The sequence below is a fragment of the Harpia harpyja genome, unplaced genomic scaffold, assembly GCF_026419915.1.
Source record: "Harpia harpyja isolate bHarHar1 unplaced genomic scaffold, bHarHar1 primary haplotype scaffold_55, whole genome shotgun sequence".
NCBI classification, from domain to species: domain Eukaryota; kingdom Metazoa; phylum Chordata; class Aves; order Accipitriformes; family Accipitridae; genus Harpia; species Harpia harpyja.
In genome coordinates, this window is record NW_026293415.1 from 400712 (window position 1) to 424924 (window position 24213).

The 24213-nt window shown below is 50.3% G+C and overlaps 1 protein-coding gene and 1 pseudogene across 1 annotated transcript in view; one reads left to right on the forward strand and one right to left on the reverse strand.

The window, feature by feature from the left end:
* The window catches only part of LOC128138545 (deleted in malignant brain tumors 1 protein-like), a gene marked incomplete at its 5' end in the record, with an annotated part of 387383 nt that overhangs the window by 315858 nt on the left and 47312 nt on the right, over positions 1-24213 (reverse strand). The window lies entirely within an intron of this gene.
* Positions 17222-18159, forward strand: LOC128138544 (olfactory receptor 10AG1-like; annotated as a pseudogene).

The window sequence follows — 24213 nt, forward strand, 5'->3', positions numbered from 1 at the left end:
CTGAGGCTGGGCAGTCAGGGCAAAAGCACCATCCCTGGAGATGCCAGGGATTGAACCCAGGACCTCCCACCGGCGAAGCGGGCGCTCTCCCACTGAGCTCCATCCCCTTGATGCCTGCCAGCAGGAGAGACGCTCTTCTCCCGTGATGCGTCTATGACAAGCACAGTCCTGTTGTCCCCTGGGTGCCCAGGGACCCTCTGCAGAAAATAGCACTTGAAGCCTTCTGAGATGGGGAAGTTGGGCCTGCCTCTCTGCTGGGGTCTGATCCTGGCACAGGGCTGCACTGCAGAGCGCTGCCCTTCAACGTCTCTGCAGGGCAGTGGGACGGGAGGAGGCTCTTGTTGCTGGCACTTCTCCCATGCTGTGGCCAACTGCGGGGTGGGCTGATGGATCAGACAAAACCCCTGAGCCTCCTCTGCCACCCAGGACAACACCCCTCTGTGACACATCTGCCCCCAACTCCACAGCAGGAGCAGTGCAACAGGGTGAGGGAAATGCCCTCCCTGGGGTGAGGTGTCCTCAGGCTCTTATGGCATCCCAGGGCATGTGGTGGAGAGGACGTGGGGGCAGAAATCTTACACCCCCTCCTCCAGGCACTGGGCCTCCCCCTGCACCCTCTGTCCCCCAGCATCCCTGGAGGTGAACAGCAAGCTTCCATCTGCCTGGGGCTGAGCGAGTGGGCTGGGCTCAGGGATCTTCCCACTTCGTCAGCACTGTCCTGACAGCAAAACAGTGCCGTGGGACAGCCCTGGCTGGGGTCTCTGCGGCAGGGTGGGTGATGTGTTCAGCTGTTTACTCAAAGGTTGGTAGTTTGACCACGTGCAGGGATGGTGTCATCATGGTGGTAAAGCTGGGGCGATTGTGTTGCCCAGTGCCATAGATTTTTCCCTGCTGAGCCCCTGCCTGGCAGAGAGGGTTTGGAGGAATCAAAACCAGACCACAGTCACCGTGAACTTCTGGAGTGGTTGAGTGGAGTTAAGGGGACAGTCTGCTCGTCTATTCTGCTTTGCACACATGGCCCCAAAGCCCATCCTCAGCAAGGACTCTACCGTTCTTGCTCAAGAAAGACCTAGAAGGACTCATTCAGAGCAGTGATAATCATGCAGGCACCACCCCTGTTACTAAGCTTTTTCAAGCTCATGCTCAAAGCTGACAAGACAGCAACTGTTCTTGGAGTGATGGTGTCTCCCTCTCACCACTTCTCACTTGCGCTTAGTCACAACAAAAGCCAAACTTCTCTGGAGGTGCATGCCTGGGGAGCTGACTGTGAGGCAGCAGATCTTCAGGGGGCTAGGAAGTGCACATTGCTGTGGGACTGTCATCCAGTATGTGCCATTCCTTGGCCTGACTGGTTGACTGGGGAGATGCTCAGACTGGAGACAGAGGGGGATGTCCTGGGTCACAGTTGTCACTGTGTTTCTGATGGGTTTCTGTAGCAGCAAGAGGTTGCAAGAGGGGAGTCCAGCAGCTTGTTGGAGCTCATGAGCAAGTCTTTCTCCCTCTGGGCAGGGACTGATGGCTGTGAGGGGCTGCAGCTGGGCTGGACAGTCCACTCTGGTGCGTGAGCGTCTTTGGCTATGGAAACTGGGGACAGTTGAGACACTTGTGCTGTGAGGCCCTGGCTCTGGTGCTGAGAGGATAGAGAACACAGAGGCATGTGCAATGCTCAGGAAATGCAGAGGGTGGTAAATGGGGAGAGTAAAAATTTCATCTAGTGGTTAAGCTGGGGCTGTTCAGAAGTCCCAGTGTGACAGCTGGTGACCTTCCACGCTAGACCCCAGGGGAGCCACTACTGCCATTTCTAACCTTACCTGTGTCCTTGCAGCAGGGAGGAGCCAATGCAGAGGGATGTTCATGTGGGGCCCCAGAGGGGTCCCCTTGTGCCGCTTGTCTCCCTGCTGATGCCCTGAGAGGAGCATGTTTGTTTTTCATCCAACATTGCAGCAGGTGGCCTGTGGCAGTACACTCCCCCCCCACCCCCATCCTGCCAGCAGGAAAAGAAACTTCTCCAGGCAGGGAGAAGGGGAAGGAAACCCTGGAGGCTGCAGGTTAAAATTTGAACTGGCCAATCGAGACATGCCAGGTACACTGAGGTGACCCTCTTGGCCCATAGGGATTAAATGACTACAGGTCGATTCGACAGGGGTATAGACGGGGTCCTGCTGGAGGACGTGTTGGCAGTCCTCCTCAGAGCAGCGGGTCTGCAGTCGGGGACTCCCCCTTGGGTCGGGGCACTGCCCGAGCTAACTCCTCGAGGGAGAGAGCCCTCAGCTTTTAGGTGAGTGATATGCGCATTTTGAGCCATCACTTTAAATCTTGGGGATTCTTAAGTCAGCCATGGAGTATTAATTCTCTTTACATCATTGAGCCTGTGGTTTTATAAGATGTTACCGGACTTCTAACTGACTTTTGCTGAAGAATAAATCTGAGTTTTAACACCTACTGGATTTGGTTAGTCATGCATCCGTAACAGTGGGACGAGTTTAGGGGGAGCTGTGCTGGGCTGGAAAGCCCCCAGGAGAGAAAAATATCAGTGTATAGCTTGTAGTGTGTGACCATGCAGGGCAAGGACTCACACCGGGGGTTTGTGGTGCAGAGGCAGGGCTTGTGGAAAGCATGGAAGACATGAAGGTGCAGGAGGGAGGAGGAGGCTGGTCTGTGCCCTTGGTGGTGTGGACAGATGAGGAAGGTGGCTCGGGGCCTTCATCATCCCAATTTTTGTCCATTTCCAGCACTTGCCGGTCATCCCAGGTTTATGGGTGAGTTTTGCTGTGAGGACATCTCCATCTTCCTGCTGGGCCAAGGGCTGGTTTGCGGAAATGGACAGCCCTGCTCAGCCTCTCTCCTTCCCCAGACCCTGGCAGACCCTGGAGCAGAGCTTTCTGCAAAGCCCCACCTGGGACAAGGCTGGGGCAGGGGAGGCGTCGGGTGCTGGGGGAGGCTGCAAAAGTAGGAGGGTCATAAATCACAAATGGGGGAAATTTCCCTGCCCCGACTCTCCCCTTTCTCATGCTGTGCCTGCAGAGTGGGGCTGTGGGACCGTGTACGGGCAGTAGGGCTGGGCCAGCACAAGGACAGGGCGCTGACAGGGGCCATGAAGCAGCTGCCAGGAGGTGCCATCATGGACACTTGTTCTCAGAATTGCATACCAGAGGCTCATCACTGAGAACTTATAGCTATTTTGTCAAGTAAAAAGAAAATTAAAAAGCTTTAGTTCAACATCGAGAATACTAAGGAGTTCCCTTTCAGCACTGTCCTATTACTGCTAGTAGTGATAGTTCCATTAATTCCAAAAGGTCCTTGAGAGCTTTTGTATTTTCCCATGGCTCCAAACCTTGGGCTGCTCAGACACGGAAAGTACTACCTCAAATCTCTGCAAACCTAATCTCTCCCACCTTCATTCATCCATGCTCTTTTATCCCAGGACACTTCTAACCATCATGTCAGCACTCTACTTGGTCTCTTCTTTATCTGGGTGAAGTCAGGGTGCTCCCTCGTAAAACATTCCCTACAAAAGTCTTTTCTACCTGCTGATCCTGCTTGTATCCCCTCACACAATGTACAGCTCCAACTTCCTTCTGCAGAGCTCCATGGGATGGACAGTTTTCCTGTTTCTTTCATGAGAAAAGGTGACAAACAGGAAAGACTCCTTGCCAGGAAGCTGCAGCCTTGTGTGTTGCTCACCTGGTTCTTACTGGCACTTCATTCAGCCTCTGTCTTTCTGTATTGGTGGTTTTCTGTAACTAATCTTCATGGAGAGAAGATCTTAAAAAGACAATGATTTCATAAAAGATGGTCATAAAGGCCCTGTTGTAGACAACTACGTTTGCCATGAGCTCTGAAGGGAGTCAGGAAGATAGTTAATAAGCACCAGGAATATGTGAGAATATCAAGGCCTCTTCTGAAGAATGAGTGGCTCTGAGCAGCAGTGATAGGCCATGTATAGGGCTCAGAGAGAGGGTCGAGGGATGTTGGTGAGAAACAAGGAGGTGGCCAATGGATTTAGCAAATTCTTAAACCTTCTCTGAGGCCAGAAGTGGAAAGCAGTGGATGTCTGTGGATGGGGAAGAGGAGGAGGTGTGTCCTGGGAAGATGTCAGGAAGGAAGACCCCTCTTCTGCAAGTCAGGGATGAAAGAGATTTTTCCATGTTGTGTGCGTGCCTAGGAGATGGAGAATGCCTGCTGATTCATGGGCACTGACACTTCAGAGAAGTGCCCGGCAGCACTGATTTTCCTGAAAGGGTATCATAGGACTACAAAATTACAGTAGAGGTTTGAAGGGACAGGACTGGACCCAGTATTGACCCCTGCAGTGCACCACTGGGGACCTGCCTCCAGGGAGACCTTGTGCCACTGATCACCATTCTGTGGGGCCGGCCATTCAGCCAATTTTTCAATCCACCTCACTGTCTGCTCATCCAGCCTCTGCTTCAGCAGCTTCTCTGTGATTGTTTTATGGGAGACAGTGTCAGAAGCCTTACTCATCTACCAAGGCAGCCATTGGATTGGAGGAGTTTATCAGGTTATCAGATAGGAATGGCATTTCCTTTCATCGGCTGTGCTCTGGGCCTCTGTGGTGTATCGGTTGGGGTCTGGCACTTGGAGGGCCATGATGTTATGCCATTGTATAGCCAATACAGATTTGGCCACCTCAAAAAAGGGATGATAGGTGGGAAGTGCTACCAATTTTGGACATTGCTTGATAGCAAAGAAATAATAGTGGGCTCTTCCCAACTTCCATTGCTCTCAGCTCTGTTTAGATATGAAATGCAGATGTCAAATGTTTTAATGTAAACATGTCCTGAGAACAGTTTCTCCATTTAAAGTCTTCATAGGTAATGCATTTTAGAAATGACTGTATAAATCTAGATTTACGTAGAGGGAGAGAAAGGGTAATCAGCTTGCTGTTCCATGTCAATGGCCAATAGAGAAAACAATCATGAGGATTTATAGAAAACCCTCAAAACTCTGAAAATGAAGACTTCTTAGACACTTATTACACTGAGCACTTTTCTTCATATGTTTCAAATTATACCTATCATCTCCACTCACGGGTTGATGCAGTTGCCCACACGGGGGTGGCCACTGCCTCCAATATACCCTGATGTAGTTGAAGACCTCATGCGGGACAGAGAAACGCGAGGCAGGACCGATGGCAGAACTTCTGGAGCATGAGCTGGTGGACAGGCAGGGTGCATCAAAGCCTCTTGGGTGAGACAAGTGATTTCTCTCCCTTGACTAGCAAGGGAGGCCTGGGCAATTGCACCCAAGGTGTCTAGTGTTAGAGGTGATCACTCTCATCCCTGCCTTAACCTACAAGGGAGTCACCTGTAATTTACCATGAAGCGAATGAAAAATAAGTGTGTCTAGATGACGCAGAGTCTGCTTGAAGATGTGCCTGTAACCCAGATATGTTGGGGTTAGTGCAGATTTGGCTATTCAGAAGGGAGCATTCCATTCCCTTTGTCTCTTTGCTTCCCTCTGTGAGTCGAGGGAGCTCGTGACTTCAGTGTGTGACATGCTGTCTGCAAAAGAGTGAATCTGTGCTTTCACAGAGACGCAACATCTCATGGCGGTAGTCCTCGGCAGAGACTCTTCCAAAAAGTTAAACTTCTGGCTCCTTCTCCCACAAGGAAAGGCGCAGCTCTGATAGCTGTTGCTGCTCTTCACGGTCCTTTGGTGCCCTATCTACAGGCACAAAAGCACTGGGGATCTGTGCTTTCCCAGACATGGAATATCTCATGGTGCTCATCCGAGGCAGAGCCCCTTCCAAAAAGGGAAACGTCCGGCTCCTTCTCCCACAAGGAAGGGCCCAGCCCTGAAAGCTCTTGCTGCTCTTCACCATCCCTTGGTGCCCTATCTACAGGCACAACAGCACTGGGGATCTGTGCTTTCCCAGACATGGAATATCTCATGGTGCTCGTCCTAGCCACAGCCTCTTCCAAAAAGGCAAACGTCTGGCTCCTTCTCCCACAAGGAAGGGCCCAGCTCTGAAAGCTGTTGCTGCTGTTCACGGTCCCTTGGTGCCCTATCTACAGGCACAACAGCACTGGGGATCTGTGCTTTCCCAGAGATGGAGCATCTCCTGGAGCTCGTTATCGGCAGAGCCTCTTTCCGAAAATGCAAACGTCCGTCTCCTTCTCCCACAAGGATGGGCTCAGCCCTGAAAGCTGTTTCTGCTCTTCACGGTCCCTTGGTGCACTATCCTCAGGCACAACAGCACTTGGGATCTGTGCTTTCCCAGAGACAGAACATCTCACGGCGCTCATAACCGGCACAGCCTCTTCTAAAAAGGCAAACGTCCGGCTCCTTCTCCCACAAGGAAGGGCCCAGCCCTGAAAGCTCTTGCTGCTCTTCACGGTGCCTTAGCGCCCTATCTACAGGCACAACAGCAGTGGGGATCTGTGCTTTCCCAGAGACGCAACTTCTCATGGCGCTCGGCCGCAGCAGAGCCTCTTCCCGTAAAGGCAAACGTCCGGCTCCTTCTCCCACAAGGAAGGGCCCAGCTCTGAAAGCTGTTGCTGGTCTTAACCTATCATGGGCGCGCTATCTACAGGCACTACAGCACTGGGGATCTGTGAATTCCTACAGACGAAACATCTCATGGCGCTCATCCTCGGCAGAGCCTCTTTTCAAAAAGACAAACGTACAGCTCCTTCTCCCACAAGGAGGGCCCAGCCCTCGAAAGATAGTGCTGCTCTTCACGGTCCCTTTGCACCCTATCTACAGGCACAACAGCACTGGGGATCTGTGCTTTCCCAGAGACGGAACATGTCATGGCGATCGGCCTTGGCACAGGCTCTTTCTGAAAAGGCAAACGTCCGGCTCCTTCTCCCACAAGGAAATGCCCAGCCCGGAAAGTTCTTGCAGCTCTTCACGGTCCCTTGACGCCCTATCCTTAGGCACAACAGCACTGGCGATCTCGGCTTTCCCAGAGACGGCACATCTCATGGCGCTCGTCGTCAGCGTAACCTCATTCCGAAAAGGCAAACATCCAGCTCCTTCTCCCACAAGGAAGGGCCCAGCCCTGAAAGCTCTTGCAGCTCTTCACGGTCCCTTGGTGCCCTATCTACAGGCTCAGCAGTTCTGGGGATCTGTTCTTTCCCATAGACAGAACATCTCTTGGCGCTCGTTCTCAGCAGAGCCTCTCTACCAAAAGGCAAACGTCCGGCTCCTTCTCCCACAAGGAAGGGTCCAGCCCTGAAAGCTCTTGCTGCTCCCCACGGTCCCTTGGTGCCCTATCTACAGGCAAAACAGCACTGGGGATCTGTGCTTTCCCAGAGACACAACATCTCATGGTGCTCGGCCTCGGCACAACTACTATCCGAAAATGTAAAATTCCGGCTCCTTCTTTCCCAAGGAAGGGCCCAGCCCTGAAAGCTGTTGCTGCTCTTCACGGTGCCTTGGTGCCCTATCTACAGGCACAACAGCACTGGGGATCTGTGCCTTCCCAGAGAGGGAACATCTCATGGAGCTCGTCGTCGACAGACTGTCTTTCCGAAAAGGCAAACTTCCGGCTCCTTCTTCACAAGGAAAGGCCCAGCCCTGAAAGCTGTTGCTGCTCTTAACCGTCCCCAAGTAGATTATTCACACAAAAAAATAAACGTTTATGTTGCTCTTGCAAAACCTTGGGTTAGGTATTGCAAAAAGTTGATGTTGGTATTGCAAAACCCATTGTTGTTTCTATTGCAAAAATTTTTGGTGTTGCTATTGCAAAAGTCATTGTGTCTGCTATTGCAAAACATGTTGTGGTTCCTATTGCAAAACACAATTAGGTTGATATCTTAAAACAACATTGATTTTTCTATCTCTCGGTGAGTCAGGGGAGAGCTCTACTCAAAGCCCTCTGTCTCAATCACCGTTTTGATTGTGGTTTCTTAGCAATGGGAGTGCAGATGCTGACAAACACTTTTACATTACGAGTAGTTTAATCTTAGAATTGAAATAGCAGGACTGACCCCCTGACCAACACTATTCCCAGAAATCCACTGCTGCTGAGCGGGGCTGACTCCTTGGCAGTCGGTGGGCAGAGGTCCTGCTCCTCATGGCACATTCAGCTAGCATCAACGAGAGCTCCAGCTATGGAGCTGAACATACTTCTTCTTTGAAATGGAAAAGCTGTGGTGAATATGTAGTATGAGAAATTACTTTGATTTTTGTCGGAGAATAATGCCCTAACTTCTCGCTGTCCTCTCCTCCTTGTTCAGTGCTCCACACCCAGGGGCAGCAGATATCTGACAGCAGCTCCATCACGGAGTTCCTCCTTGCTGTTGCCTCCTTCTCCTCCTGTTGCCTCCTACAGCATCCTGGTGCCAACTCCTCTCTGTTAGTGTTGCCTCCACTTACCTCCTGTTTCATCCTATTATCTCCTCCTTTTTCTCTTTTTGTTGACTCCTGTTGCCGCCTCCTTCTTTTGTCTCTGGTGTCCTACTCTGTCCTCCTCTTGCCTCCTCTTTCTTCCTTCTCCTGTGGCCTCCTATTGCCTCCTCCTCCTCCACTTGCCTCCTCTTACCTCATCTGGCATCCTGTGGTCTCCTCCTTTTTCTCTTTCTGTTGCCGCCTCCTCCTTCTTGTCCTGCTCCCTCCTTTTGCCTCCTCCTCCTTCACCTGTCTCCAGCTGTGTCCTCCTCCTGCCTCCAGAATTCTGACCCCGCCATTGCCTCCTGTTGCATCCTCCTCCTCCTCCTGTTTCCTACTCCTACTCCTCTTGCTGACCTTTGTCTCCTGGTACCTCTTCCTCCTAAGCCCCTCTTGCCTCCTTTTGCCTCTCTCCTTTGCTTCATCTCGTAAGCCTCCTCTCCTCAACTCTTGCTTTCTGCTGCCTCCTCTTGCCTCCACTTCCTCATCCTCCTCTTGCCTCCTCTTTCTTCCTCCTGCTCCTCCTGCTCCTTTCGCTGCCTTCTCTTGACCCTTCGTATGTCCTCCTCCTCCTCCTCCTTCCCCTCTTCCTCTTTTCTCCTCTTGCCTCCTGTTGCTACTTGTTGTGTCCTCGGCCTCCTCCTCCTCATGTTCCCTTCTCCTCCAGGAGGCAAGAAGGGATCCCAAGAGAGGGAGGGAAGAGCAGGCAGGGAAAGGCAGCAGGAGGCAAGAGGATGTGGAGGCAGGAGGAAGGGGAGGATGCAACAGGAGGCAACAGCAGTCAATATTAGGAGGAGGAGGAGGAGGCAAGAGCAGGATGAGGTGGAGGAGGGAACGAGAGGCAGGAGGATGCAAGAGCAGGAGGTGGAGGAGGAGGCAAGAGGAAGAAAGAGAGGAGGGGAGGAGGAGGAACAGAGAGGGAAGTAGGCAAGAGGAGGCCACCTGAGCCAGATTGGGCAGCAGGAGGCAAAGAGAGTAAAGGGGAGGAAGAAGAAGAGGCAAGAGGAGGTGAGAGGAGGCAAGAGGATGATGAGGCAAAAGGAGGCCAAAGGAGGAGGAAGAGGAGAAGGAAATTGGAGGCAGCAGGAGGCAAGACGAGAACAGTAAAGCAGGTGGAGGAGGAGGCACTAAAAGGCCAGTGGAGCCCCTAGAAGGAGGAAGACACCTTTTCCTTTTGCCTCCAGTTGCCTCCTCCCTCGTCACGTTGTGTCCTGTTTCTCCTCTTGCCTTCACTGATTCTTCCATCCTCCTCCACCTCCTCCTCCTCCATTACCTCTTTTATCCTGTTTCCTCTTCATGCATCTTATGGCATACCGTTGCCACCTCCTGTTTTGCTTCCTCTTGCCTCCTTTTGCCTCCTCCTGCTTTACCTCTGGTGTCCTCCTGTGTCCCCTCTTGCCTCAAGTTTGTCTCTACTTTTATTGCCTCCTGTTGCCTCCTGTGGCATCCCGTTGCCTCCTCCTCCTTTTCCTGTTGATTTGATTTGTAGTCAATTAAATTGATTTTGTTTCTTCCTCAAGTTGAGCCTGTCTTTTGCCCGTGACCATAAGTGGTGAGTGGTCCCTCCCAGTCCTTATCTCGAGCCATGCACCTGCCTTTTTATTTCTCCTCATCCCACTGGGGGCAAGGGGGAGGGAGTGAGCAGCTGCATGGTGCTTTGATACTGGCTGGGCTTAAACCATGACAGCCTCCTGGTACCTCTTCCTCCTAAGACCCTCTTGCCTCCTGTTGCCTCTCACCTTTGCTCCATCTCGTAGGCCTCCTCTCCTCAACTCTTGCCTTCTGCTGCCTCCTCTTGCCTCCACTTCTTCATCCTCCTCTTGTCTCCTCTTGCTTCCTTCTCCTCCTCCTCCTCTTGCTCTTTTCTCCTCTTGCCTTCTATTGCCACTTGTTTTTTCCTGTTGCCTTCTCCTCCTCTTCACTTCTCCTCTTACTCTTGCATCATGTTGCATCCTCCTCTGTGCATCCTGTTGCCTCTTACTGCCCCTAATGCCTACTCCTCCACCTCCTCCAGATTTGTACTCTTGCCTCCTCTTGTCTCCTTCTCCTCTTCCCTATATTGTCTCCTCTTGCCTCCTCTTGTCTTCTACTTCACCTGCTCATCATCAACATCCTCCTGTTGCTTTCTCTTACCTCATTTTTACTCCTTCTGCATGTACCTCCTTTTGCTTCCTTCTCCTCCTGTTGCTTCCTGTCCCCTTCTCCTCCTCCTCCTCCTCTGTTTGCCTCATTTTCATGTCCTTTTTCCGTGTCCTCTTGTTTCCTCCTGTGCTCTCCTTTTCCTGTTGCCTCTTATTGTCTCCTCCTTCTGTTTCCTCCACCAGCTTTCTCCTGCTCCTCCTCAGCTATTTCTCCTTTTGCCTACTCTTGCCTCCTGTTTTTGTTCAATCCTACTCATGTTGCCTCTGGTCTCCTCATTCTTCCATTTCCTCCTCCTCCTTATCCTCCTCATATTACCTCTTCCTTCTCTTGCCACCTTTTTCCTTCCATTGTCTCTTGTTTCCTCCTCTTGCCTTCTTCTCTTTCTCCTCCTGTTGCCTCTTGTTGGTTCCTTTTCCCTTCTCTCCTGTGTGCTGCTTTGTCCTTCTATTGACTCCTCTTTTTCCTTCTCCTCTTGACTCCTGTTGACTTATTGCCTCTTCCTCCTCCTCCTGTTGCCTCCTCCTGCCTCTCGTTTCATCCTGTTGTCTCCTTTTTCTGTTTTTCTTGCCCCCTCTGGCCTCCTTCTCCTTTTCCTCCTGGGTCCTCCTGGTGCCTCCTGGCTTTTTATAGACAGAGCACTGTCTGTAAATCAAGCATTTACAAGTCCTAAGGGGGCAACTTGGACTGGAACTGCTGCAGGACAGTGAGATCTGTGACACCCCTGTGGCCAGGGATGCCTCCACCATTGTCTGCTTCTGCTGAGGACTGAGGCAGTGACTCACATTCTTTTATATGGGTTTCAAGTCCAGATTAGGATTCTTGTACTGAGACAGCAAACCACGTACTCAGATTTGACCTGATCTGCAGAGGGTCCAGGTAATTAGGAAACATAAGGTAAGTTACATTAGGATCCAGGTGATTAGAAATTATAAGTTCAGTTGTATTATAAATTCTGTATTATGATACTTATAAATTGTTCTACATGGATTCTGCTTGTAGAAATCCTGTGCTATTCTACTCATAAATTTGGCGCTATACTAATCCTAGCATCCCATTAAGAAAAGAAAGCTTAATTATAACTATGATTTAGTGCCATAATCATTCTGGCAAGAATTCCTTAAAGAACCTGTCTGTCCCCTTAGTCTCGGGTGATACTCTTGCACACGGTTCTCCACAATGTGCCATGGGAAGGAGGTGGCTCATGATAGCTGCTTGTAGTTCAGCAGCTCAAACTTGACATCGTCTGCAAAGAGAAGGAATGTCGTCACTGCCACAGCAGGTAAAATTTCCAGGAAAGATTCATAACAAAGTTCTAGAGAAAAGGTCGTTTACAGAAACAGCTTTTGGGGAGTCAGTTGTTTTGCAGGAGCTCAAGCTGTCCCCTGACCTTTGGTGGTAATTGTCTACTTCTCCCAGCCCTTTCCAAGGAACAGGAAGCACACAATGCACGATCCCCAAGACCTGGAGAGGGAAAGGGGAGGGCAGCTGCTTCCTTCTCCCCAGGGATAATCACTGTGGGGAACGCAAGCTCCCGCAGCCATCATTCATCAATGTCCAGCTGGAAGATGGGTCTGTGAACCACAAATATGACTCATTTGCCGTGGAATTGCTCTTGGACCACAGCAAAGATCCTGAGGTTCCTGAGTCCTGCAACGAGGAAATGCTGCCCAGGGAAAAGACAAAAAGGCTGATGAGTGAGTACTTTAGAGATAGGAAAAGTGAAAGCTTTGGAAAAAAACCCCCATGTTCTCCATTTTTTTCTTTCACCTCCTGAAAATATTTGCTGACATCTCTTGGCTAGAGAAGATCCCAGGCATTTCCACATGTGGAATACCCCTAAGACTTATTCCCGTGGATTATCTTTGGCACAGACCCAGCATCATCCTCTCTCTCTGCTTGGTCTCTCCACTGACCGCAGGGAAGAGTGAAGCCCTGTGGGGTGCTGAATACCTTCTCAGACTGCATCTCGACTTGGTTTCTCTCCCGGTTTGCCAAGAAGTAGCTCTGGGCACATGAGGTGGTCTCAGTGTGCTGCTGTGATGCTCAGGGAAGGATTGCTCCGCAGGGCCCAGGCTCTCAGGAAGACTGAAGCCCTACAGGGCAGGGGGACCAGGATGCCAGCCCACCTTGTCCAGCTTCAGCTGTCCCAGCATGTAATCAGACACAGCTCCCCAGACAGACACTATCTCTGGAAAGTAAGGAAAAGAGGTCCCAGGCTCCAGGCTAGACAGCTCACAGACTCTTGGCAAGCTCCTTGCCCCGGGCATGACAGATGCTGGCATACACAGAGAGCCCAGAAAAACACTGCCATGGCTGTGGAGCTCCCAGAGAAAGCTGGCTCGGAATGGTCCCACTTTTGAGGGGACTGAGCCCTGCCCACAGGAGCCTCGATACTCAGGGCAGCCCCAGTACCAGGACCTGGCAGTCCTGGCAGCCACATTGTCCCCCGAGCCAGGTGGAATCCACAGGCAGGGCTCTCGTGACAGTCCCCAGCCCTGTCCAGCCTCCCCACAGCCCAGCTTTTGACAGCTGACAGCCCCACTGCGACCCCTGGGGAAGGAGCTCCCCAAACCCTCACCCTTGGTGGAAAGCTGCAGGAGTGTGGGCAACAAGCAGCCCAGCTCCAAGCTGATGGCCATGGTGCAGCAGCCCTCCATTCACCTTGCTGCTTGCCCTCAGCTCAGGAGAAGGGACACTCTTCCCAGCTCCTCACCCCAAACTCCTCTCTGACGTTCTCCTGTCTGTCAGCGAGGGTCCCCCAGCGCATCCCTGCTGCCTCCTGACCCCGCTCTCAGCCACGGAGCAGCTCCGAAGGGCAGCGGTGGGGAGTCCCTGAGCAGTGCCCGGCAGCACCCAAGCCTCGCTGGGAAGTGCCGGCACTGCCGTGGCGCTGGGGACACCTCCCTCTGATGCACTGCACCCCCCTGTGACATCAGCCCACGTCATTTGAAGGTCCGTTGTGACATCAGCAGGGAGATGGTACAGCTGGGCAGGGAGGCGAGAGATTTTCCCCCTTGTCCTGAGAAACAGTCACCCCCTTTCTCCCCAGTCCTTTTCCAAATATTGTGTCTGGCCCCTGCACCACCAGGGCTCTGCTACTGGGACCCTCTCTGGTCAGGTGGGGTTTTGGGGTTGGCTGCAGTTGGGATGTTTTCAAGAGATGGGATTGAAGGCCCGTGGGGTACAGCAGCCCCTCCCGTGTTACTGAGCACTCTCTGCGTTGTCTCGCTCTCATCATAGGAGCAGCACATGCTTCACTGCACTGGTTTTGGCTGGGATGCAGTTAGTTTTCTTCATGGCAGCCCATAGGTAATGTGGTTTGGTTTTATGACCAAAGCAGTCCTGATAAACCACTGATGATTCAGCTATTGCTGAACAGTGCTTGCACAGCATCAAGGGCTTCTCTGTTCCTCACTCTTGCCCACCAGCAAGTAGGCTGGGGGTGGGCAAGAAGCTGTGAGGGGACATAGCCGGGACAGCTGACCCCAGCAGACCAAAGGGATACTGCATACGTTATGACGTCATGCTTAGCAATCAAAGCTGGGGCAAGGAGGAGTAAGGCGGTGAGGTGGGTATGTTCAAGGCTATGACGTTTGTCTTCCCAGCTCATTCCCTCAGATACTGGATATGTCCCTCAACAGTGGTCCACTTGGTAACCTGCATGATCTTCTTTGAAGGGATACCTTTCCTTCACACTCAACTGGTGCCAACTCTAGGGGCACCTGATAGAGTTGGGGGCTGGGTCTCCGGTTTAGCCACAACGTCTGTGTGTGTGTGTTCAGATCCAGAGACCCTCTTTTTTCTCCTTGAGGGTGCTGAATAGTCATGAATAGTGCTCTGTAGGCACAGGCCAGGTCCCCGAACAGTGCCACAACTTGTGTCTCTTTGGCATAGCCAGGGCCAGGGCATGCTCTTTTCAAACATTCTGGCACTTCATTAGGATCCCACACTTGTTCGGGGGTGAAGTCCCAGACCACCAGAGGTGACAACCATTCCGGGTACCTGCCCAGATTCTTCCATGTGCCTTGCCACCTAATACTGCACTGCCTTGGGTCATATGCCTGTGCCAATCTCTCTAAAGAGCTGCTTAACCTTTGAAAGAGCAGAAGCAATATTCCTGAGAAGTACCAATAGGAGTATTTTGCTCACCCAAGGATGCTCACGATACTGAAAAGTTATTGTAGGAAGAGACAAAATACTTACCTCACAGGAGAAAAAGGGGAAGGTGCCCTTCTCTTTCCTCCACTGATTGGCTCTAGGAAGAGAAAAGGGAAAAAATGTAATTGTGAAGTGTCTCCGTAAGGTGGTTCCCAAAATACAGGCAAGGCATAAATGCAGGGCCCAAATACCAAAACAGGATCAAGGCCACTGCTTTTATCATAATTCTTCCAGGCAAAACACCACCAACTGCTCCACAGCACAGCAAAAAAGGGAGCATGGCACAGATCAGATAAAGCAAAGTCGAGAACAGAGAAGTCAACATCATGACCAGCAACTCTTCAAGAGATGTAATAATTATAGGTTCCCTCTAGTACCCTCTGGTCAAACCCTTTGAGCCCCATGTTGGGTTTAACCCCAGTAGGCAGCTAAGCATCACACAGCTGCTCGATCACTTCCCAACCTGCAATGGAATAGGGAGAGAATTGGAAGGGTAAAAGTGCAAAAACGTTTGAGTTGAGATAAAGACAATTTAATAAAAAGAGTAGGGGGGAACACCCACACACTCACAAAAAACCCCCCAACCCAAACCAAGAAAAGTACGTGATGCAAAAAATCCCAATTGCTCACCACTGATGGATGCTCAGCCAGTACCTGAGAAACAGCAGCCCCCTGCAATTATTCCCACCCACCCCCACCATCTCCCCGATTTGATTTCTGAGCACAACATCATATGGTCTGGAATATCCCTTTGGTCAGCTGGGGTCAGCGGTCCCAGCTGTGTCCCCTCCCAACTTCTTGTGCACCCCATGCCTGCTCACTGGCAGGGCACTAGGAGAAGCAGAAAAGGCCTCGATGCTAACTGGGCAAGAACTGCTCAGCAATATGTAAAACATCCCTGTGTGATCAGCACTGTTGTAAGAACACATCCAAAACATAGCACCATACAGGCTCCCATGATGAAAATTAACTCTGTCCCAGCTAAAACCAGCACACAGGCACCATTATCGCTAAAGACGCACACGCTTTCAATTGCAGATACAGCTGTAAAATATGTACAACTATAGATACAGTCAGATACCGTAACTTTCCGCATTGCAGATACAAGTATGGTTACACACACAAGCGCACACTCCATTACACCTACAACTACAGCTACAGCTCCTAATACCATTACGGATAGAGGTGCCATTAAACATACAGGTACTGATCCAAATGCAATTGAAGACACACACACACAGATACCAGTACAGACGCAGGTACAGGTACAATTAGGCATGGAGGTACCCATACAGATACTGTTACAGACACTGATAGCAGTAAAAAGACCGCGACACTGTTACAGACAGTCACACCCATACCGAGACCGTGAGTGGTACAGAGACCATTAGAGAGAGCCTTGCTGATACTATGTCAGCTAGCGAGTCTTTGGAACTTAAAAGAGGGACTTGGAACCTATAAATGAGGTTTTGGACACTAAAAATGCATCTTTGGCCTCTAAACCTGAGACTTTGGAAACTAAACCTGAGCCTTTGGGCCATTAAAAGGATGCTGCTCTCTAGAAAGAGTCTTTCTGCACCTTAAAATAAGGCTGAGTAAAGAAAGCTTACAGTGCTGCACAGAGCCCAGCTATTGCGTTATTAGTCTTTATTTATATGGTAACCACTGGGGATTTCAGTGCAAATGTCATGTCCATGCATAAAAAATATACAGGAGAGGAAATTATATAGAGGAGAGGAAAAAGCAATTGGCACATGGTGCACAGAGATAAAATTACCTAAGTCTAGTGCACTAAGGTCCTTGCAGACCGTCATGCTCACAGACTACAGTGGAGGGCTGCTCTTTGCATCAAAATCACATCAGAGCTACATCATTCATGTCTAGCTTGGGCCAATGTTTAGTTCAGAAGGGATGATTTTATGGGACTTTAGGGAAAGAGCAGTGGAAACCTTGAATATTTTCATTAACATTCTTGTTCTCAGTCGACAGAATAAAAGCTGCTACTCAGCCCTGGTACCTTTACCCCAGAGCTGCAGCAAGACCTTCACAATTGCCCAGAATTGGTTTTGCTCTCAAATGCCAGTGGGGTTCCCCAACTGAAAATTGGAAAAGAGAATATAGTATTTTTTTCCTTTCTATGTTCAACCCACCTCCAGAGCCAGATGGAGTGGGGTGGATTTTAAAGTATTGAAGATATTCAAATTTCATAAGAAGGGGAAAATTTCTACAAACATTTTCTGGTAGGTTGTCATATTTTTTTCCACCTGGCCTAATTGTCTGAACCTCACCAACTGCTTTATCGCATTGTAAAGCATTCTGGGGCTGACAGATGCTTTTTAAAATCAAATTCTGCTCTTCTCTGCAGCATTGTACATATCCAAGAATAAGCCTTCTAGAGGCATGCTATACAATATGGCATTGGTCCCACTCAGGCTCGCCTAACCCTGCAATTACCTGTATGCGGCTATTTGTAGTCTTTCTGTAGGCTTGAAGTGTGTGTGATGGTGGACAGGCCATCAGCATCCTCTAAGAGCCTGTTGTTTGGATTGCTCTTATAGGGAAAATGTCCCAAAGAAAAGGCTTGGAGAATCACACTGTTGGATCTGGATTCATTCTTCTGGGATTTTCTGACCACTCCAGCTTGCAGGGCCTGTGCTTCGCAGTATTCCTGGTCATCTACCTGGTGGTCCTCACAGGGAACAGCTTGATTGCTCTCATCACAGTGGTGGACTCAAGCCTCCACAACCCCATGTATTTCTTCCTGAGGAACTTGTCCTTCCTGGAGGTCTCTACACGTCAGTCACTCTGCCAAAAATGCTGGTGGGTTTCCTGATGGAAGATGGCCGGATCTCCTTCCTTGGCTGTGCTGCCCAGCTGTATTTCCTGGTTTTGTTGGGCAGCATCGAATGCCTTCTCCTGGCTGCCATGGCCTACGACCGCTACACAGCCAGATGTGACCCCCTGCACTATACCCTCATCATGAGCAGGGGTCTCTGCATCAGACTGGTGGTGGGGTCGTGGATAGCTGTCGTTCCAGTGCAAGTTGGACAGACCTACCAGGTGTTCACTTTGCCCTTCTGCGCATGCCATGACCTTCACCACTTTTTCTGTGATGTTCCCCCTCTGCTGGAACTGGCCTGTGCCGACACTTTCTGGCACCAAGTGATGCTGTACACCATCATCCTGGTATTTGCAATCCTTCCCTTCTCCTTAATAGTTATTTCTTACATTCAAATTATCAGGGCAATTCTGAAAATACCTTCAGCTCTGGACAGGCACAAAACCTTTTTCACCTGCTCTTCACACCTCGGGGTGGTGACGCTCTTCTATGGCTCAGCCACAGTCACCTACTTAAAGCGACGGTCAAGGGATTCTGTAGATGCTGACAAATACCTTGCCCTGCTTTACACAGTTGTGACCCCCACGTTTAACCCTGTCATCTATAGCCTGAGGAATAAGGAAGTGAGAATTGCCTTGCGGAGACTCCTACGGACAAAGTGATACTACAGGGTATGTGAAATATAGTCCCAAATAGTCCCAGATGTTCCACTGGGGTACGTGGTTGCCTGAACAAAGGCATCCCATATTTGCTCAAAGAAAACTACATGTCCAGCCTGGCTTTCATCCTCCTCAAGAAGGGGAAAGGTGTCCTGAGGCATTCCTGTTAGGTCATGCCCCCCCACAATATCTTTGTACTCTAGAGCATCTGCAGTGCCCCTAAGTATTTTAATGCAAAGAGCTACTTCAAGCTGTGTCTGACCTATGTAATATGAAAGGGAAATAGTCAAAGCATGGTCTGAAGTCAATGAAGCCCAGAGGGTGACACAACCGATGAAGAGATGACTACCTTCAGGTTTGAGAAATCACTTGCTAGACCCCATGGACTATCTACAGTGTCCCTGCGTGCAATCAGCTAAAAAAAGTTAAAAGACATGAAAGTCATCTTCCCCTGCTACAATGTCTTGCACTGAGTTGTGTAATGCTTGACTATCTTGGCATAAAGAATAATAAAAAAAGATCACCAGGGGGACAGTCCAGCACTGGAACAGGGTCCCAGAGAGCTGTGGAGTATCTGTTTGTCATGGTTTAACACCAAGAGGCAACTAAGCACTACAGAGTTACTCGCTCAGTCCGCAGCGGTGAGGTGGGGGAGAGAATTGGAAGAGGAAAAGTGAGAAAACTGGTGGGTTGAGTTAAAGGCAGTTAAATAGGTAAAGCAAAAGCTGGGCACACAATCAAAGCAAAAGAAGGAATTCATTCACTCCTTCCTGTCAGCAGGCAGGTCTTCACCCATCTCCAGGAAAGCAGGGCTCCATCACGCATAACAGTTACTTGGGAAGACAAACGCCATCACTCCAACACCCCCCACCCCTTACTTCTTCTGCCAGCTTTTATTGCTGAGCACGATGTCGTATGGTCTGGGATATCCCTTTAGTCAGTTGGGGTCAGCTGTCCCAGCTGTGTCCCCTCCCAACTTCTTGTGCACCCCCAGCCTACTCGCTGGCAGGGCGGCGAGAGAAGCAGAAAAGGCCTTGACATTGTGCAAGCACTGCTCAGCAGTAACTAAAACATCCCTGTGTTATCAACACTGTTTTCAGCACAAATCCAAAACGTAGTCCCACACAATCACCTATGGAGAAAATGAACTCTCTCCCAGCCAAAACCAGCACAAGCATTTATGTACGGAATCCGCTTTGCCACTCTGAAACTGTCTCTTTGAAAAACTAGCCTGGTGGGGGTTTTTAGCCCAAATGCCTATGCAGCACTGAAGCGTGTTTCCACATATGGAGCAGATTTGCACAATGTCTGCTCCAAGAGGGGAAGTATCTCAGCCTGCAATTGGAAACGGCTGATGCTGGGAGGGGTTTCCTGAGACAATATTTGATATGCAAACAATACAAAAAGATTGCGAAGGTGTATTGGCTTTCTGTGGAAAGGTTTTGGTAGCAGGGGGGGGTTACAGCGGTGGCTTCTGTAAGAAGCTGCTGGAAGCTTCACCTGTGTTTGAGAGAGCCCATACCAGCCGGCTCTAAGACGGACCCGCCGCTGGCCAAGACCGAGCCAATCAGCGATAGTGGTAATGCCTCTGTGATAACATTTTTAAGATGGAAAAAAAGTTGGGACAGATGGTATTCGGCAGCCGGAGAGAGGAGTGAGAACATGTAAGAGAAACAACCCTGCGGACACCAAGGTCAGTGAAGAAGGATGGGGAGGAGATGCTCCAGGCCTTGGAGCAGAGATTCCCCTGCAGCCCGTGGTGAAGACCATGGTGAGGCAGATTGTCCCCCTGCAGTCCATGGAGGTCCACGGTGGAGCAGATATCCGCCTGCAGCCCGTGGAGGACCCCATGCCGGAGCAGGTGGGTTCCCGAAGGAGGCTGTGACCATGTGGGAACCGCACGCTGGAGCAGGCTCCTGGCAGGACCTGCGGATCTGTGGAGAGAGGAGCCCACGCTGGAGCAGGTTTTCTGGCAGGACTTGTGACCCCGTGGGGGGCCCACGCTGGAGCAGTCTGTGCCTGAAGGACTGCACACCGTGGAAAGGACCCATGCTGGAGCAGTTCGTGAAGAACTGCAGCCCGTGGGAAGGACCCACATTGAAGAAGTTTGTGGAGGACTGTCTCCTGTGGGAGGGACCCCACGCTGGAGCAGGGGAAGAGTGTGATGAATCCTGCCCCTGAGAAGGGTGAAGCGGCGGAAAATAATGTGTGATGAACTGACTGTAAACCCCATCCCCATCCCCCTGTGCCGCTGGGGGGTTGGTAGAGAATCCGGGAGTGAAGTTGTGCCCGCGAAGAAGGGAGGGGTGGAGGGAAGGTGTTCTGAGATTTGGTTTTATTTCTCATTACCCTACTCTGGTTGATTTGTAATAAATCAAGTTAATTTTCCCCAAACTGAGTCTGTTTTGCCTGTGACGGTAATTGGTGAGTGATCTCTCCTATCCTTATCTCGACCCACAAGCTCTTTGTTATATTTTCTCTCCCCTGTCCAGCTGAGAAGGAGGGGGAGAGATAGAACGGCTCTGGTGGGCACCTGGCGTCCAGCCAGGGTTAACCAATCACAGAAGGTGAATGGCTATGACAGAAACAGGAAAACTGCCCACCCAATGGAGCTTTGCAGAAGGAGGAAGGAGCGGTACACAGCATGAGGTGACACCAGTGGGATTAACATGTAGGAAAGACTTTTGAAGGGAAGGCTTTGCAAGGGCATACCCTGACTTCACCCAGCTGCAAAATAGAGACTGGGCAGTGTATTGCAGTGATGGTGAGAAGTGTCGTGGGGTAAAAGAGTGTGGATGAGAGAAGGTTGGAGAGATTTGGGCTTCAGAGATTTGAGGTAGTCCTTGGATGATGTGAGTAGGCTGAGCTTTGGAAATGAGAAAAATAAAGCAGCTCTCAAGGATGTTATGGAATTAGTAGTGCTATCGCTAAGAACAGTAACAGCACAGTGCTGTAAGGGAATTCCTTCTTATTCTTCATTATGATTAATTAAAGCACTTTCATCTCATTCCCAACATTCATTTTCACATGACAAAAGAGCCATAAGTTCTCGGTAGTTAGCCTCTGGCATGAGTTCTTAAAGCAGTGGTTTTTCTCTCACGGCTAGCTCTTTGTTATCATTTACATGTTACACTTCTTAGACAGCATTGCCCTTTAAATTATCCCTGCTTCATATCTTTTCTCCCTGTTTTGTGGAGGAGAGGGAGATGGAAGTGGGGAGATGTTCCTTTTTTAGCCAAAGGCGGCAGAGGGACAGATCCCAGATTAGTGCAAAGGCACAAAGGAAGCCAACATTGCCCTGTGGTGTACACTAACACAACACTGTTACCCACATTTCCAGTCTCTGAAGTCCAAATTGTGCAGCAGAGACCCTGGAAGCTCTGAGCTGCTTTCATCTGTCCTGCATTTCAACATGTAAAATGAAACTAACGTAGTCAAAAAGATTCTTTGGATTCTCTTCAGAGCCTGAAGCTCCACATTTGCCAGGAGACTGCCCAGGACACCAAAAGAGGACTCACACTCCTCTGCACATAAAGCTTAGGTGTTCCCAGGAACCTCAGGAGGCACGGCATACCGATTCCTGGGTTCAAGGAGCTGGTCAAATGCCTTGTCTCCATTTCCGTAATGGTGGCTTTGATGCGTGACCCATGTGCAGACTCTGTACAGGGATGCTGACATTCATGGAGCAATCTGCTCGGACCTGAGAGCTGGCTGGCCCTGCTTGGAATCAAAGGTAGAACTTGAGACCTCCTGAGTACGGGACCATTCCACCCTGAGTTGTCCTATGACCCTCTGCTGTAGAGACCCCCACCTCCAGCTGAATCCTTTCTCCTGGGGCACACTGCAAGGCAGAGGCTTATGGAAGGGTTGTTGGGAAAGGGAGTGCTGGGACGTCTGGTCCATCCTCCCAGCAAAGGGTGGGGTATCGCCAGTTCCAGGGTCAGGTTGGCTGAAACATCATGGGGTTTATTCCGCTCCCAGTGCAGACCTTTGCCCCTTCCCCTTGAAAAAATTCAGGAGGTTTCTGTTGGCCAAAGCCACAAGGGCGTGAAAGTGCCTCTGGACAGAAACGCCAATATGTCAACATTTAAGATTTGTGGGCCAATGCCTCTGGCAAGATAGCAATATGGGGAACTGCAGGACATTATGGGTAAAGAAAGAGAATGCCGTGGTTAACTGAGTGGCACCCATGGTCATAAACATTACAGCAACCATCTCTGAAGTACCATAATAGGGTACAAAACAAGAGGTGCAGGGCCAATGGGGAAAGGATTAACATGGCAGGCTATTCTTTTGGAGGGAAGCAGAGAACAGCTTGGGCAGAGGGAAATGAAAAGGGAAGCAAAGGATGTGGTCAGGGTTGTTTGGGGACACCTGTGAAGCAGCCCTGCACCTGATGTCAAGTACTTCTGTGGTCAGGGAGAACCTGAGAGCTTTCTCTCATTTGAAGACATGAAGGGGAAGGAAGGACAGCATCATTCAGGCTGGAAAGGACCTTGGGAGGTTTCTCGACCAACCTCCTGCCCACGACAGTGTCAGACCAGATTCCTCAGGGCTTCATCCAAACGTGGCTTGGTCACTTTCTGGGATAGAGCCGGCACACACTCTCTGGGTAATGCCTTCCAGCACTTGACTGTTGTTATGTTGGAAAGGTTTCGTCGTGTATGTAGCCTGACCTTCTCTTGTTTCAGCCCATTGCTTCTTGTCCTTGTGTCTTGTACCATGGACATGAACCTAACTCAGTCTTTCCGGGAACACTGCAATGCTGCTGCACGTTCCCCCAAGATCTTCTTTTCTCCCAGCCAAACAAGCCCAGCTCTTTTAGCTTCTTTTCACATTCCAAGTGCTCCTGCCCTGACCACCGTGGTGCCCCTCCACTGAACTGGCTCCAGTTTACTAATGTCTCTCGGGTATTGTGGGGTCAAAACCTTGGCAAGTATTCTGGATCTGTTCTAAAATGTGCTGAGCAGAGGGGGATAATCACTTCCACTGTCTGTGCTCCTTCTCATACACCCAGGATGCCGTTGGCCGCCTTTGCTGATGGCTCATCTTTTGCCTAATGAAACCCAAGGACCACCAGAGCCTTTCCCACAGAGCTGCTGCCCAGCCATGCAGCCCCTGGCCTCTGTCATTGCAGGGGCTTAGTTCACCTTGGGGGATGGACTTTGGATTTGTCTTTATTGGATATCATGAGGTTCCTTTTGGCCCATCCCTCCAGCCTGTCTATGTCCTTCTGAGATGGCAGCCCTGCCCTCCAGTGTAGTGTGTGCTCTCCTCACTATGGTGTTGTCCTGGTTTTGGCTGGAGTAGAGATAATTTTCCTTCTAGTAGCCAGTATAGTGTTATGTTTTGCATTTAGTATGAGAAGAACGTTGATAACACTGATGTTTTCAGTTGTTGCTAAGTAGTGTTTAGTCTAAAGTCAAGGATTTTTCAGCTTCTCAAGCCCAGCCAGCAAGAAAGCTGGAAGGGCACAAGAAGTTGGCACAGGACACAGCCAGGGCAGCTGACCCAAACTGGCCAACGGGGTATTCCATACCATGTGACGTCACATCCAGTATATAAACTGGGGGAAGTGGGGGTGGGGGGAATCGCCGCTTGGGGACTAACTGGGCATCGGTCGGTGGGTGGAGAGCAATTCCACTGCGTATCATTTGTACATTCCAATCCTTTTATTATTACTGTTGTCATTTTATTAGTGTTATCTTTATCATTATTGGTTTCTTCTTTTCTGTTCTATTAAACTGTTCTTATCTCAACCCATGAGTTTTACTTCTTTTCCCGATTTTCTTCCCCATCCCACTGGGTGGGGGGAGTGAGTGAGCAGCTGCATGGTGCTTAGTTGCTGGCTGGGGTTAAACCACAACATCATCCCAACCCCAAGAGGAGCATGGGGGATGGTGAAGAGGGGGTTAACAGTCACTAAAGAACAACTCTGCTGCTCCTTCCTCCTCACACTTCTCCCCTGTTCCAGCTTGGATCTTCTCCATGGGATCCCGTCATATTTGCAGTCAAGACGATGTGTTGTTCATTCCTTTCTGTCTTACTTTTCTCCTT